The 10,016-nt window shown below is 47.6% G+C and overlaps 44 non-coding genes across 44 annotated transcripts; 8 read left to right on the top strand and 36 right to left on the bottom strand.

The window, feature by feature from the left end:
• Positions 1–272: 272 nt before the first annotated feature.
• Trnay-gua (transfer RNA tyrosine (anticodon GUA)) lies at positions 273–366 on the top strand. The gene is made up of 2 exons: positions 273–309; positions 331–366. It is a non-coding gene; the product is annotated as a tRNA-Tyr (tRNA).
• A 41-nt stretch (positions 367–407) lies between these two features.
• Trnal-caa (transfer RNA leucine (anticodon CAA)) lies at positions 408–523 on the bottom strand. Its single transcript has 2 exons — positions 486–523; positions 408–453 (listed from the first exon to the last, which is right to left on the bottom strand). It is a non-coding gene; the product is annotated as a tRNA-Leu (tRNA).
• Positions 524–771: 248 nt separating this feature from the next.
• Positions 772–844, bottom strand: Trnak-uuu (transfer RNA lysine (anticodon UUU)). The gene has a single exon. It is a non-coding gene; the product is annotated as a tRNA-Lys (tRNA).
• A 73-nt stretch (positions 845–917) lies between these two features.
• On the bottom strand, positions 918–989 carry Trnad-guc (transfer RNA aspartic acid (anticodon GUC)). The gene has a single exon. It is a non-coding gene; the product is annotated as a tRNA-Asp (tRNA).
• Positions 990–1,574: 585 nt separating this feature from the next.
• On the top strand, positions 1,575–1,668 carry Trnay-gua (transfer RNA tyrosine (anticodon GUA)). The gene is made up of 2 exons: positions 1,575–1,611; positions 1,633–1,668. It is a non-coding gene; the product is annotated as a tRNA-Tyr (tRNA).
• A 41-nt stretch (positions 1,669–1,709) lies between these two features.
• Positions 1,710–1,825, bottom strand: Trnal-caa (transfer RNA leucine (anticodon CAA)). The gene is made up of 2 exons: positions 1,788–1,825; positions 1,710–1,755 (listed from the first exon to the last, which is right to left on the bottom strand). It is a non-coding gene; the product is annotated as a tRNA-Leu (tRNA).
• A 68-nt stretch (positions 1,826–1,893) lies between these two features.
• Trnaa-agc (transfer RNA alanine (anticodon AGC)) lies at positions 1,894–1,966 on the bottom strand. Its single transcript has one exon. It is a non-coding gene; the product is annotated as a tRNA-Ala (tRNA).
• Positions 1,967–2,073: 107 nt separating this feature from the next.
• Positions 2,074–2,146, bottom strand: Trnak-uuu (transfer RNA lysine (anticodon UUU)). The gene has a single exon. It is a non-coding gene; the product is annotated as a tRNA-Lys (tRNA).
• Positions 2,147–2,219: 73 nt separating this feature from the next.
• Positions 2,220–2,291, bottom strand: Trnad-guc (transfer RNA aspartic acid (anticodon GUC)). Its single transcript has one exon. It is a non-coding gene; the product is annotated as a tRNA-Asp (tRNA).
• Positions 2,292–2,550: 259 nt separating this feature from the next.
• Trnaa-ugc (transfer RNA alanine (anticodon UGC)) lies at positions 2,551–2,623 on the bottom strand. The gene has a single exon. It is a non-coding gene; the product is annotated as a tRNA-Ala (tRNA).
• A 253-nt stretch (positions 2,624–2,876) lies between these two features.
• On the top strand, positions 2,877–2,970 carry Trnay-gua (transfer RNA tyrosine (anticodon GUA)). The gene is made up of 2 exons: positions 2,877–2,913; positions 2,935–2,970. It is a non-coding gene; the product is annotated as a tRNA-Tyr (tRNA).
• Positions 2,971–3,011: 41 nt separating this feature from the next.
• Trnal-caa (transfer RNA leucine (anticodon CAA)) lies at positions 3,012–3,127 on the bottom strand. Its single transcript has 2 exons — positions 3,090–3,127; positions 3,012–3,057 (listed from the first exon to the last, which is right to left on the bottom strand). It is a non-coding gene; the product is annotated as a tRNA-Leu (tRNA).
• A 68-nt stretch (positions 3,128–3,195) lies between these two features.
• Trnaa-agc (transfer RNA alanine (anticodon AGC)) lies at positions 3,196–3,268 on the bottom strand. Its single transcript has one exon. It is a non-coding gene; the product is annotated as a tRNA-Ala (tRNA).
• Positions 3,269–3,375: 107 nt separating this feature from the next.
• On the bottom strand, positions 3,376–3,448 carry Trnak-uuu (transfer RNA lysine (anticodon UUU)). Its single transcript has one exon. It is a non-coding gene; the product is annotated as a tRNA-Lys (tRNA).
• Positions 3,449–3,521: 73 nt separating this feature from the next.
• Positions 3,522–3,593, bottom strand: Trnad-guc (transfer RNA aspartic acid (anticodon GUC)). The gene has a single exon. It is a non-coding gene; the product is annotated as a tRNA-Asp (tRNA).
• A 259-nt stretch (positions 3,594–3,852) lies between these two features.
• Trnaa-ugc (transfer RNA alanine (anticodon UGC)) lies at positions 3,853–3,925 on the bottom strand. The gene has a single exon. It is a non-coding gene; the product is annotated as a tRNA-Ala (tRNA).
• A 253-nt stretch (positions 3,926–4,178) lies between these two features.
• Trnay-gua (transfer RNA tyrosine (anticodon GUA)) lies at positions 4,179–4,272 on the top strand. The gene is made up of 2 exons: positions 4,179–4,215; positions 4,237–4,272. It is a non-coding gene; the product is annotated as a tRNA-Tyr (tRNA).
• A 41-nt stretch (positions 4,273–4,313) lies between these two features.
• On the bottom strand, positions 4,314–4,429 carry Trnal-caa (transfer RNA leucine (anticodon CAA)). The gene is made up of 2 exons: positions 4,392–4,429; positions 4,314–4,359 (listed from the first exon to the last, which is right to left on the bottom strand). It is a non-coding gene; the product is annotated as a tRNA-Leu (tRNA).
• A 68-nt stretch (positions 4,430–4,497) lies between these two features.
• Trnaa-agc (transfer RNA alanine (anticodon AGC)) lies at positions 4,498–4,570 on the bottom strand. The gene has a single exon. It is a non-coding gene; the product is annotated as a tRNA-Ala (tRNA).
• Positions 4,571–4,677: 107 nt separating this feature from the next.
• Positions 4,678–4,750, bottom strand: Trnak-uuu (transfer RNA lysine (anticodon UUU)). The gene has a single exon. It is a non-coding gene; the product is annotated as a tRNA-Lys (tRNA).
• Positions 4,751–4,823: 73 nt separating this feature from the next.
• Positions 4,824–4,895, bottom strand: Trnad-guc (transfer RNA aspartic acid (anticodon GUC)). The gene has a single exon. It is a non-coding gene; the product is annotated as a tRNA-Asp (tRNA).
• A 259-nt stretch (positions 4,896–5,154) lies between these two features.
• On the bottom strand, positions 5,155–5,227 carry Trnaa-ugc (transfer RNA alanine (anticodon UGC)). The gene has a single exon. It is a non-coding gene; the product is annotated as a tRNA-Ala (tRNA).
• Positions 5,228–5,480: 253 nt separating this feature from the next.
• On the top strand, positions 5,481–5,574 carry Trnay-gua (transfer RNA tyrosine (anticodon GUA)). The gene is made up of 2 exons: positions 5,481–5,517; positions 5,539–5,574. It is a non-coding gene; the product is annotated as a tRNA-Tyr (tRNA).
• Positions 5,575–5,615: 41 nt separating this feature from the next.
• On the bottom strand, positions 5,616–5,731 carry Trnal-caa (transfer RNA leucine (anticodon CAA)). Its single transcript has 2 exons — positions 5,694–5,731; positions 5,616–5,661 (listed from the first exon to the last, which is right to left on the bottom strand). It is a non-coding gene; the product is annotated as a tRNA-Leu (tRNA).
• Positions 5,732–5,799: 68 nt separating this feature from the next.
• Trnaa-agc (transfer RNA alanine (anticodon AGC)) lies at positions 5,800–5,872 on the bottom strand. The gene has a single exon. It is a non-coding gene; the product is annotated as a tRNA-Ala (tRNA).
• A 107-nt stretch (positions 5,873–5,979) lies between these two features.
• Trnak-uuu (transfer RNA lysine (anticodon UUU)) lies at positions 5,980–6,052 on the bottom strand. Its single transcript has one exon. It is a non-coding gene; the product is annotated as a tRNA-Lys (tRNA).
• Positions 6,053–6,125: 73 nt separating this feature from the next.
• Positions 6,126–6,197, bottom strand: Trnad-guc (transfer RNA aspartic acid (anticodon GUC)). Its single transcript has one exon. It is a non-coding gene; the product is annotated as a tRNA-Asp (tRNA).
• A 259-nt stretch (positions 6,198–6,456) lies between these two features.
• On the bottom strand, positions 6,457–6,529 carry Trnaa-ugc (transfer RNA alanine (anticodon UGC)). The gene has a single exon. It is a non-coding gene; the product is annotated as a tRNA-Ala (tRNA).
• Positions 6,530–6,782: 253 nt separating this feature from the next.
• Trnay-gua (transfer RNA tyrosine (anticodon GUA)) lies at positions 6,783–6,876 on the top strand. The gene is made up of 2 exons: positions 6,783–6,819; positions 6,841–6,876. It is a non-coding gene; the product is annotated as a tRNA-Tyr (tRNA).
• Positions 6,877–6,918: 42 nt separating this feature from the next.
• On the bottom strand, positions 6,919–7,034 carry Trnal-caa (transfer RNA leucine (anticodon CAA)). The gene is made up of 2 exons: positions 6,997–7,034; positions 6,919–6,964 (listed from the first exon to the last, which is right to left on the bottom strand). It is a non-coding gene; the product is annotated as a tRNA-Leu (tRNA).
• Positions 7,035–7,102: 68 nt separating this feature from the next.
• On the bottom strand, positions 7,103–7,175 carry Trnaa-agc (transfer RNA alanine (anticodon AGC)). Its single transcript has one exon. It is a non-coding gene; the product is annotated as a tRNA-Ala (tRNA).
• A 107-nt stretch (positions 7,176–7,282) lies between these two features.
• Positions 7,283–7,355, bottom strand: Trnak-uuu (transfer RNA lysine (anticodon UUU)). The gene has a single exon. It is a non-coding gene; the product is annotated as a tRNA-Lys (tRNA).
• Positions 7,356–7,428: 73 nt separating this feature from the next.
• On the bottom strand, positions 7,429–7,500 carry Trnad-guc (transfer RNA aspartic acid (anticodon GUC)). Its single transcript has one exon. It is a non-coding gene; the product is annotated as a tRNA-Asp (tRNA).
• A 259-nt stretch (positions 7,501–7,759) lies between these two features.
• Positions 7,760–7,832, bottom strand: Trnaa-ugc (transfer RNA alanine (anticodon UGC)). Its single transcript has one exon. It is a non-coding gene; the product is annotated as a tRNA-Ala (tRNA).
• Positions 7,833–8,085: 253 nt separating this feature from the next.
• Positions 8,086–8,179, top strand: Trnay-gua (transfer RNA tyrosine (anticodon GUA)). The gene is made up of 2 exons: positions 8,086–8,122; positions 8,144–8,179. It is a non-coding gene; the product is annotated as a tRNA-Tyr (tRNA).
• Positions 8,180–8,220: 41 nt separating this feature from the next.
• Trnal-caa (transfer RNA leucine (anticodon CAA)) lies at positions 8,221–8,336 on the bottom strand. Its single transcript has 2 exons — positions 8,299–8,336; positions 8,221–8,266 (listed from the first exon to the last, which is right to left on the bottom strand). It is a non-coding gene; the product is annotated as a tRNA-Leu (tRNA).
• A 68-nt stretch (positions 8,337–8,404) lies between these two features.
• Positions 8,405–8,477, bottom strand: Trnaa-agc (transfer RNA alanine (anticodon AGC)). The gene has a single exon. It is a non-coding gene; the product is annotated as a tRNA-Ala (tRNA).
• A 107-nt stretch (positions 8,478–8,584) lies between these two features.
• Positions 8,585–8,657, bottom strand: Trnak-uuu (transfer RNA lysine (anticodon UUU)). Its single transcript has one exon. It is a non-coding gene; the product is annotated as a tRNA-Lys (tRNA).
• Positions 8,658–8,730: 73 nt separating this feature from the next.
• Positions 8,731–8,802, bottom strand: Trnad-guc (transfer RNA aspartic acid (anticodon GUC)). Its single transcript has one exon. It is a non-coding gene; the product is annotated as a tRNA-Asp (tRNA).
• Positions 8,803–9,061: 259 nt separating this feature from the next.
• Positions 9,062–9,134, bottom strand: Trnaa-ugc (transfer RNA alanine (anticodon UGC)). Its single transcript has one exon. It is a non-coding gene; the product is annotated as a tRNA-Ala (tRNA).
• A 253-nt stretch (positions 9,135–9,387) lies between these two features.
• On the top strand, positions 9,388–9,481 carry Trnay-gua (transfer RNA tyrosine (anticodon GUA)). Its single transcript has 2 exons — positions 9,388–9,424; positions 9,446–9,481. It is a non-coding gene; the product is annotated as a tRNA-Tyr (tRNA).
• A 41-nt stretch (positions 9,482–9,522) lies between these two features.
• Trnal-caa (transfer RNA leucine (anticodon CAA)) lies at positions 9,523–9,638 on the bottom strand. The gene is made up of 2 exons: positions 9,601–9,638; positions 9,523–9,568 (listed from the first exon to the last, which is right to left on the bottom strand). It is a non-coding gene; the product is annotated as a tRNA-Leu (tRNA).
• A 68-nt stretch (positions 9,639–9,706) lies between these two features.
• Trnaa-agc (transfer RNA alanine (anticodon AGC)) lies at positions 9,707–9,779 on the bottom strand. The gene has a single exon. It is a non-coding gene; the product is annotated as a tRNA-Ala (tRNA).
• Positions 9,780–9,886: 107 nt separating this feature from the next.
• On the bottom strand, positions 9,887–9,959 carry Trnak-uuu (transfer RNA lysine (anticodon UUU)). Its single transcript has one exon. It is a non-coding gene; the product is annotated as a tRNA-Lys (tRNA).
• Positions 9,960–10,016: the final 57 nt, after the last annotated feature.

The raw sequence follows: 10,016 nt of genomic DNA, 5'->3' as shown, positions 1-10,016 counted from the left end.
CCATGTGAGCTAATCCCCCTGGAAATGGTAAAAAGGTCATAGTTCGAGTGCTGTTCGCAATACTAAACTACACCTTACATCAGACACATTTCAGCTTACCTACCTTCAGCAGAGTGGCGCAGAGGAAGCGTGCTGGGCCCATAACCCAGAGGTCGGTGGATCGAAACCACCCTCTGCTACGTGCGAGCTATCGCATCATTTTAAAAACCACGTCATACTACAAACGTGACATGACCTGCATAGTCCTGCACAAGAACTGTACGATGCTACATCCACCGATAGCTCAGTTGGTAGAGCGGAGGACTGTAGACGAACTTATACCACTCAGGCATCCTTAGGTCGCTGGTTCAAATCCGGCTCGGTGGACTTGCATTTTAGGCCTAAAATTTTGTGTGGCAGGGAAAAGTTGTCGGAAGTGGGATTCGAACCCACGCCCTCATTCGAGGACCAGAATTCTCCACGCGATGAGTGGAAGAACATTTTGTCTTGAGTCTGGCGCCTTAGACCGCTCGGCCATCCCGACATGACACGAACGCTGCTGCAAATTGCTCTGCGCAAATTTCATTTATTTTACGCCTATGGAAAAGGCATTGGAGAACCCGGGCATCGATTCCGGTACCTCTCGCATGCTAAGCAAGCGCTCTACCATCTGAGCTAGTTCCCCATCAAGTTTGCTTCGCCTTTGCCACTCCGCAAATGTTACGTTATTCATCCTCTTTCGACAAGACATTGTGGTGAAAGTTAGTTCACCATCGTACCAAATAATTGTTACGCCCGATGAGGGACTCGAACCCGCGACCCTCAGATTAAAAGTCTGATGCTCTACCGACTGAGCTAACCGGGCGTAAATCTGTATTCCCGGACAGTCCCGCGAACGCTACTGACGTGAAACGAAACATTGACAAGATAAAAAGAACCTCCCCGGCGGGGAATCGAACCCCGGTCTCCCGCGTGACAGGCGGGGATACTTACCACTATACTACCGAGGACGAGTTCATATTTAAATAATATGTTCGCGATGGCGTCAATGCCCGAATGCCACACGGTCGATCATGTTAAAAGCTGAAACTGTGTATACTGTCAATGCGAAATTAAACAGCAAGAAATGCTCTAGACATATGCAGCGCGGTTTAGTATTATTATTATTATTATTAATACCAGGTAATCTTAGGAGCATCATAAATCCTCTTATGACCATTGGCAACTACTGAAATTAGTATAAAAATAAATAAATTAAAAACATCGTCTTGGAGGATCCGGGCATCGATCCCGGTACCTCTCGCATGCAAAGCGAGCGCTCTACCATGTGAGCTAATCCCCGTGGAAATGGTAAAAAGGTCATAGTTCGAGTGCTGTTCGCAATACTAAACTACACCTTACATCAGACACATTTCAGCTTACCTACCTTCAGCAGAGTGGCGCAGAGGAAGCGTGCTGGGCCCATAACCCAGAGGTTGGTGGATCGAAACCACCCTCTGCTACGTGCGAGCTATCGCATCATTTTAAAAACCACGTCATACTACAAACGTGACATGACCTGCATAGTCCTGCACAAGAACTGTACGATGCTACATCCACCGATAGCTCAGTTGGTAGAGCGGAGGACTGTAGACGAACTTATACAACTCAGGCATCCTTAGGTCGCTGGTTCAAATCCGGCTCGGTGGACTTGCATTTTAGGCCTAAAATTTTGTGTGGCAGGGAAAAGTTGTCGGAAGTGGGATTCGAACCCACGCCCTCATTCGAGGACCAGAATTCTCCACGCGATGAGTGGAAGAACATTTTGTCTTGAGTCTGGCGCCTTAGACCGCTCGGCCATCCCGACATGACACGAACGCTGCTGCAAATTGCTCTGCGCAAATTTCATTTATTTTACGCCTATGGAAAAGGCATTGGAGAACCCGGGCATCGATCCCGGTACCTCTCGCATGCTAAGCGAGCGCTCTACCATCTGAGCTAGTTCCCCATCAAGTTTGCTTCGCCTTTGCCACTCCGCAAATGTTACGTTATTCATCCTCTTTCGACAAGACATTGTGGTGAAAGTTAGTTCACCATTGTACCAAATAATTGTTACGCCCGATGAGGGACTCGAACCCGCGACCCTCAGATTAAAAGTCTGATGCTCTACCGACTGAGCTAACCGGGCGTAAATCTGTATTCCCGGACAGTCCCGCGAACGCTACTGACGTGAAACGAAACATTGACAAGATAAAAAGAACCTCCCCGGCGGGGAATCGAACCCCGGTCTCCCGCGTGACAGGCGGGGATACTTACCACTATACTACCGAGGACGAGTTCATATTTAAATAATATGTTCGCGATGGCGTCAATGCCCGAATGCCACACGGTCGATCATGTTAAAAGCTGAAACTGTGTATACTGTCAATGCGAAATTAAACAGCAAGAAATGCTCTAGACATATGCAGCGCGGTTTAGTATTATTATTATTATTATTAATACCAGGTAATCTTAGGAGCATCATAAATCCTCTTATGACCATTGGCAACTACTGAAATTAGTATAAAAATAAATAAATTAAAAACATCGTCTTGGAGGATCCGGGCATCGATCCCGGTACCTCTCGCATGCAAAGCGAGCGCTCTACCATGTGAGCTAATCCCCCTGGAAATGGTAAAAAGGTCATAGTTCGAGTGCTGTTCGCAATACTAAACTACACCTTACATCAGACACATTTCAGCTTACCTACCTTCAGCAGAGTGGCGCAGAGGAAGCGTGCTGGGCCCATAACCCAGAGGTCGGTGGATCGAAACCACCCTCTGCTACGTGCGAGCTATCGCATCATTTTAAAAACCACGTCATACTACAAACGTGACATGACCTGCATAGTCCTGCACAAGAACTGTACGATGCTACATCCACCGATAGCTCAGTTGGTAGAGCGGAGGACTGTAGACGAACTTATACCACTCAGGCATCCTTAGGTCGCTGGTTCAAATCCGGCTCGGTGGACTTGCATTTTGGGCCTAAAATTTTGTGTGGCAGGGAAAAGTTGTCGGAAGTGGGATTCGAACCCACGCCCTCATTCGAGGACCAGAATTCTCCACGCGATGAGTGGAAGAACATTTTGTCTTGAGTCTGGCGCCTTAGACCGCTCGGCCATCCCGACATGACACGAACGCTGCTGCAAATTGCTCTGCGCAAATTTCATTTATTTTACGCCTATGGAAAAGGCATTGGAGAACCCGGGCATCGATCCCGGTACCTCTCGCATGCTAAGCGAGCGCTCTACCATCTGAGCTAGTTCCCCATCAAGTTTGCTTCGCCTTTGCCACTCCGCAAATGTTACGTTATTCATCCTCTTTCGACAAGACATTGTGGTGAAAGTTAGTTCACCATCGTACCAAATAATTGTTACGCCCGATGAGGGACTCGAACCCGCGACCCTCAGATTAAAAGTCTGATGCTCTACCGACTGAGCTAACCGGGCGTAAATCTGTATTCCCGGACAGTCCCGCGAACGCTACTGACGTGAAACGAAACATTGACAAGATAAAAAGAACCTCCCCGGCGGGGAATCGAACCCCGGTCTCCCGCGTGACAGGCGGGGATACTTACCACTGTACTACCGAGGACGAGTTCATATTTAAATAATATGTTCGCGATGGCGTCAATGCCCGAATGCCACACGGTCGATTATGTTAAAAGCTGAAACTGTGTATACTGTCAATGCGAAATTAAACAGCAAGAAATGCTCTAGACATATGCAGCGCGGTTTAGTATTATTATTATTATTATTAATACCAGGTAATCTTAGGAGCATCATAAATCCTCTTATGACCATTGGCAACTACTGAAATTAGTATAAAAATAAATAAATTAAAAACATCGTCTTGGAGGATCCGGGCATCGATCCCGGTACCTCTCGCATGCAAAGCGAGCGCTCTACCATGTGAGCTAATCCCCCTGGAAATAGTAAAAAGGTCATAGTTCGAGTGCTGTTCGCAATACTAAACTACACCTTACATCAGACACCTTTCAGCTTACCTACCTTCAGCAGAGTGGCGCAGAGGAAGCGTGCTGGGCCCATAACCCAGAGGTCGGTGGATCGAAACCACCCTCTGCTACGTGCGAGCTATCGCATCATTTTAAAAACCACGTCATACTACAAACGTGACATGACCTGCATAGTCCTGCACAAGAACTGTACGATGCTACATCCACCGATAGCTCAGTTGGTAGAGCGGAGGACTGTAGACGAACTTATACCACTCAGGCATCCTTAGGTCGCTGGTTCAAATCCGGCTCGGTGGACTTGCATTTTAGGCCTAAAATTTTGTGTGGCAGGGAAAAGTTGTCGGAAGTGGGATTCGAACCCACGCCCTCATTCGAGGACCAGAATTTTCCACGCGATGAGTGGAAGAACATTTTGTCTTGAGTCTGGCGCCTTAGACCGCTCGGCCATCCCGACATGACACGAACGCTGCTGCAAATTGCTCTGCGCAAATTTCATTTATTTTACGCCTATGGAAAAGGCATTGGAGAACCCGGGCATCGATCCCGGTACCTCTCGCATGCTAAGCGAGCGCTCTACCATCTGAGCTAGTTCCCCATCAAGTTTGCTTCGCCTTTGCCACTCCGCAAATGTTACGTTATTCATCCTCTTTCGACAAGACATTGTGGTGAAAGTTAGTTCACCATCGTACCAAATAATTGTTACGCCCGATGAGGGACTCGAACCCGCGACCCTCAGATTAAAAGTCTGATGCTCTACCGACTGAGCTAACCGGGCGTAAATCTGTATTCCCGGACAGTCCCGCGAACGCTACTGACGTGAAACGAAACATTGACAAGATAAAAAGAACCTCCCCGGCGGGGAATCGAACCCCGGTCTCCCGCGAGACAGGCGGGGATACTTACCACTGTACTACCGAGGACGAGTTCATATTTAAATAATATGTTCGCGATGGCGTCAATGCCCGAATGCCACACGGTCGATCATGTTAAAAGCTGAAACTGTGTATACTGTCAATGCGAAATTAAACAGCAAGAAATGCTCTAGACATATGCAGCGCGGTTTAGTATTATTATTATTATTATTAATACCAGGTAATCTTAGGAGCATCATAAATCCTCTTATGACCATTGGCAACTACTGAAATTAGTATAAAAATAAATAAATTAAAAACATCGTCTTGGAGGATCCGGGCATCGATCCCGGTACCTCTCGCATGCAAAGCGAGCGCTCTACCATGTGAGCTAATCCCCCTGGAAATGGTAAAAAGGTCATAGTTCGAGTGCTGTTCGCAATACTAAACTACACCTTACATCAGACACATTTCAGCTTACCTACCTTCAGCAGAGTGGCGCAGAGGAAGCGTGCTGGGCCCATAACCCAGAGGTCGGTGGATCGAAACCACCCTCTGCTACGTGCGAGCTATCGCATCATTTTAAAAACCACGTCATACTACAAACGTGACATGACCTGCATAGTCCTGCACAAGAACTGTACGATGCTACATCCACCGATAGCTCAGTTGGTAGAGCGGAGGACTGTAGACGAACTTATACCACTCAGGCATCCTTAGGTCGCTGGTTCAAATCCGGCTCGGTGGACTTGCATTTTAGGCCTAAAATTTTGTGTGGCAGGGAAAAGTTGTCGGAAGTGGGATTCGAACCCACGCCCTCATTCGAGGACCAGAATTCTCCACGCGATGAGTGGAAGAACATTTTGTCTTGAGTCTGGCGCCTTAGACCGCTCGGCCATCCCGACATGACACGAACGCTGCTGCAAATTGCTCTGCGCAAATTTCATTTATTTTACGCCTATGGAAAAGGCATTGGAGAACCCGGGCATCGATCCCGGTACCTCTCGCATGCTAAGCGAGCGCTCTACCATCTGAGCTAGTTCCCCATCAAGTTTGCTTCGCCTTTGCCACTCCGCAAATGTTACGTTATTCATCCTCTTTCGACAAGACATTGTGGTGAAAGTTAGTTCACCATCGTACCAAATAATTGTTACGCCCGATGAGGGACTCGAACCCGCGACCCTCAGATTAAAAGTCTGATGCTCTACCGACTGAGCTAACCGGGCGTAAATCTGTATTCCCGGACAGTCCCGCGAACGCTACTGACGTGAAACGAAACATTGACAAGATAAAAAGAACCTCCCCGGCGGGGAATCGAACCCCGGTCTCCCGCGTGACAGGCGGGGATACTTACCACTATACTACCGAGGACGAGTTCATATTTAAATAATATGTTCGCGATGGCGTCAATGCCCGAATGCCACACGGTCGATCATGTTAAAAGCTGAAACTGTGTATACTGTCAATGCGAAATTAAACAGCAAGAAATGCTCTAGACATATGCAGCGCGGTTTAGTATTATTATTATTATTATTAATACCAGGTAATCTTAGGAGCATCATAAATCCTCTTATGACCATTGGCAACTACTGAAATTAGTATAAAAATAAATAAATTAAAAACATCGTCTTGGAGGATCCGGGCATCGATCCCGGTACCTCTCGCATGCAAAGCGAGCGCTCTACCATGTGAGCTAATCCCCCTGGAAATGGTAAAAAGGTCATAGTTCGAGTGCTGTTCGCAATACTAAACTACACCTTACATCAGACACATTTCAGCTTACCTACCTTCAGCAGAGTGGCGCAGAGGAAGCGTGCTGGGCCCATAACCCAGAAGTCGGTGGATCGCAACCACCCTCTGCTACGTGCGAGCTATCGCATCATTTTAAAAACCACGTCATACTACAAACGTGACATGACCTGCATAGTCCTGCACAAGAACTGTACGATGCTACATCCACCGATAGCTCAGTTGGTAGAGCGGAGGACTGTAGACGAACTTATACCACTCAGGCATCCTTAGGTCGCTGGTTCAAATCCGGCTCGGTGGACTTGCATTTTAGGCCTAAAATTTTGTTGTATCAGGGAAAAGTTGCCGGAAGTGGGATTCGAACCCACGCCCTCATTCGAGGACCAGAATTCTCCACGCGATGAGTGGAAGAACATTTTGTCTTGAGTCTGGCGCCTTAGACCGCTCGGCCATCCCGACATGACACGAACGCTGCTGCAAATTGCTCTGCGCAAATTTCATTTATTTTACGCCTATGGAAAAGGCATTGGAGAACCCGGGCATCGATCCCGGTACCTCTCGCATGCTAAGCGAGCGCTCTACCATCTGAGCTAGTTCCCCATCAAGTTTGCTTCGCCTTTGCCACTCCGCAAATGTTACGTTATTCATCCTCTTTCGACAAGACATTGTGGTGAAAGTTAGTTCACCATCGTACCAAATAATTGTTACGCCCGATGAGGGACTCGAACCCGCGACCCTCAGATTAAAAGTCTGATGCTCTACCGACTGAGCTAACCGGGCGTAAATCTGTATTCCCGGACAGTCCCGCGAACGCTACTGACGTGAAACGAAACATTGACAAGATAAAAAGAACCTCCCCGGCGGGGAATCGAACCCCGGTCTCCCGCGTGACAGGCGGGGATACTTACCACTATACTACCGAGGACGAGTTCATATTTAAATAATATGTTCGCGATGGCGTCAATGCCCGAATGCCACACGGTCGATCATGTTAAAAGCTGAAACTGTGTATACTGTCAATGCGAAATTAAACAGCAAGAAATGCTCTAGACATATGCAGCGCGGTTTAGTATTATTATTATTATTATTAATACCAGGTAATCTTAGGAGCATCATAAATCCTCTTATGACCATTGGCAACTACTGAAATTAGTATAAAAATAAATAAATTAAAAACATCGTCTTGGAGGATCCGGGCATCGATCCCGGTACCTCTCGCATGCAAAGCGAGCGCTCTACCATGTGAGCTAATCCCCCTGGAAATGGTAAAAAGGTCATAGTTCGAGTGCTGTTCGCAATACTAAACTACACCTTACATCAGACACATTTCAGCTTACCTACCTTCAGCAGAGTGGCGCAGAGGAAGCGTGCTGGGCCCATAACCCAGAGGTCGGTGGATCGAAACCACCCTCTGCTACGTGCGAGCTATCGCATCATTTTAAAAACCACGTCATACTACAAACGTGACATGACCTGCATAGTCCTGCACAAGAACTGTACGATGCTACATCCACCGATAGCTCAGTTGGTAGAGCGGAGGACTGTAGACGAACTTATACCACTCAGGCATCCTTAGGTCGCTGGTTCAAATCCGGCACGGTGGACTTGCATTTTAGGCCTAAAATTTTGTGTGGCAGGGAAAAGTTGTCGGAAGTGGGATTCGAACCCACGCCCTCATTCGAGGACCAGAATTCTCCACGCGATGAGTGGAAGAACATTTTGTCTTGAGTCTGGCGCCTTAGACCGCTCGGCCATCCCGACATGACACGAACGCTGCTGCAAATTGCTCTGCGCAAATTTCATTTATTTTACGCCTATGGAAAAGGCATTGGAGAACCCGGGCATCGATCCCGGTACCTCTCGCATGCTAAGCGAGCGCTCTACCATCTGAGCTAGTTCCCCATCAAGTTTGCTTCGCCTTTGCCACTCCGCAAATGTTACGTTATTCATCCTCTTTCGACAAGACATTGTGGTGAAAGTTAGTTCACCATCGTACCAAATAATTGTTACGCCCGATGAGGGACTCGAACCCGCGACCCTCAGATTAAAAGTCTGATGCTCTACCGACTGAGCTAACCGGGCGTAAATCTGTATTCCCGGACAGTCCCGCGAACGCTACTGACGTGAAACGAAACATTGACAAGATAAAAAGAACCTCCCCGGCGGGGAATCGAACCCCGGTCTCCCGCGTGACAGGCGGGGATACTTACCACTATACTACCGAGGACGAGTTCATATTTAAATAATATGTTCGCGATGGCGTCAATGCCCGAATGCCACACGGTCGATCATGTTAAAAGCTGAAACTGTGTATACTGTCAATGCGAAATTAAACAGCAAGAAATGCTCTAGACATATGCAGCGCGGTTTAGTATTATTATTATTATTATTAATACCAGGTAATCTTAGGAGCATCATAAATCCTCTTATGACCATTGGCAACTACTGAAATTAGTATAAAAATAAATAAATTAAAAACATCGTCTTGGAGGATCCGGGCATCGATCCCGGTACCTCTCGCATGCAAAGCGAGCGCTCTACCATGTGAGCTAATCCCCCTGGAAATGTTAATAAGGTCATAGTTCGAGTGCTGTTCGCAATACTAAACTACACCTTACATCAGACACATTTCAGCTTACCTACCTTCAGCAGAGTGGCGCAGAGGAAGCGTGCTGGGCCCATAACCCAGAGGTCGGTGGATCGAAACCACCCTCTGCTACGTGCGAGCTATCGCATCATTTTAAAAACCACGTCATACTACAAACGTGACATGACCTGCATAGTCCTGCACAAGAACTGTACGATGCTACATCCACCGATAGCTCAGTTGGTAGAGCGGAGGACTGTAGACGAACTTATACCACTCAGGCATCCTTAGGTCGCTGGTTCAAATCCGGCTCGGTGGACTTGCATTTTAGGCCTAAAATTTTGTGTGGCAGGGAAAAGTTGTCGGAAGTGGGATTCGAACCCACGCCCTCATTCGAGGACCAGAATTCTCCACGCGATGAGTGGAAGAACATTTTGTCTTGAGTCTGGCGCCTTAGACCGCTCGGCCATCCCGACATGACACGAACGCTGCTGCAAATTGCTCTGCGCAAATTTCATTTATTTTACGCCTATGGAAAAGGCATTGGAGAACCCGGGCATCGATCCCGGTACCTCTCGCATGCTAAGCGAGCGCTCTACCATCTGAGCTAGTTCCCCATCAAGTTTGCTTCGCCTTTGCCACTCCGCAAATGTTACGTTATTCATACTCTTTCGACAAGACATTGTGGTGAAAGTTAGTTCACCATCGTACCAAATAATTGTTACGCCCGATGAGGGACTCGAACCCGCGACCCTCAGATTAAAAGTCTGATGCTCTACCGACTGAGCTAACCGGGCGTAAATCTGTATTCCCGGACAGTCCCGCGAACGCTACTGACGTGAAACGAAACATTG

Source organism: Hydractinia symbiolongicarpus, chromosome 3 (assembly GCF_029227915.1).
Source record: "Hydractinia symbiolongicarpus strain clone_291-10 chromosome 3, HSymV2.1, whole genome shotgun sequence".
Taxonomy (NCBI): domain Eukaryota; kingdom Metazoa; phylum Cnidaria; class Hydrozoa; order Anthoathecata; family Hydractiniidae; genus Hydractinia; species Hydractinia symbiolongicarpus.
The sequence above is the reverse complement of the archived record's forward strand: the minus strand, read 5'-3'. Positions and strand labels throughout refer to the sequence as shown.